Source organism: Dreissena polymorpha, chromosome 4 (genome assembly GCF_020536995.1).
Source record: "Dreissena polymorpha isolate Duluth1 chromosome 4, UMN_Dpol_1.0, whole genome shotgun sequence".
NCBI lineage: Eukaryota > Metazoa > Mollusca > Bivalvia > Myida > Dreissenidae > Dreissena > Dreissena polymorpha.
This window is the reverse complement of record NC_068358.1, coordinates 23,273,977-23,275,288: the sequence shown is the minus strand read 5'-3', so window position 1 is coordinate 23,275,288 and position 1,312 is coordinate 23,273,977.

The following is a 1,312-nucleotide window of genomic DNA, read 5'->3' as shown; positions in this document are numbered from 1 at the left end:
AAAAATGACTACCAGCAGTACCAGTTGCAGGTAGACGCCACGAATGTAAGCCTTGCATGATTGGTCTGTAAAGGTCATGTGCCTGCTGCATGACTTATAATATGATAGGACAGATGCTGCAACGTGACTGATGCTTGACTAATGATTGGAAAAATGTGGTTATGAGACTGCTGCATTACTAATTATTTGCCAGATGTAGTCATGTGACTTAATATATTGCATGACTAATGATTGACCATGTGATAGTGGCTTGGCTTCTGATTTGCTGGTTGTGGTAAGGTGACTGCTGCATAAAAAATGATTGGCTAAGTGTGGTCATGTGACTGTGTTTGCTGCATTACTTATGGTTTGCCATGTGACAGTGATTTGGGTACAGATTGGTTGAATGTAGTAATGCGCTTGCTGTTCTACTTATAATCAAGGTCAGATGATATCACGTGAATACCGCTTGACGGTTATATGTTTCATGACCAAAGCTGTGTTTATGGGATCAGACAGTAGTCGAGATTCGTTTTTTGTATTGTTTAATATCTTGTGCTTTTGTTGATATGGATTGTAAGTCATTTGCTTGATAGGAAACAATGCTGTTGATGATTTTAGTGTATGCATGATGTGTACATTAAATATAATACTAACCTATGCATGATTATCTTGTCATGTTATATTTGTAGTAAAATTTATGACCTTATATGTTTACACTATTCTTATTTCCATCTTGTATTCTGTTCTATGCATCTAATAATGAAGATGTGCAGAACATTTAAGCTCAGTATAAATGTTGTAATTATTATTTTTCAATGTGACTTTGTTCTTCTCTTTCCCTGTGGCCTGGATGACAGTCTTCCATAAATCTTTATACTCTCAGCATAAGGAACTGAATAATTAATAAATGCATGTTGTTTTTCAGAAACTGAATATCACCATGCTCCTAATCATTTTCTGTAGTTTGTTTTGAATGTCTTGTATTTTAGGACATGATATATTGCTCCTTCACAACTTTAACAATTGGGAAGTGTTCTTGTTAAATATAGTTTTGTACGTTTAAATAGTTTTCTTTATGTTTGGGCTGTTATCAATTAACTGGCAATTTGTTTGTGTTTGCTGTTAGATTGTGTGATTTAAAATTTTGCTTTGTATAAGCTATATTTTATTTTTTGTATTATTTTTCTCCCATTGTATGTTAATTGTGTTCTGTTCATATTTGTGACTAATATTGCAGTTACAACAGTTTTTCTGATCCCACTTTGATTTCTTCTTTTGTTAATTAAACTGCTCAGGATGCAGAACAACTAACATCTGTAGTCTAATTTAC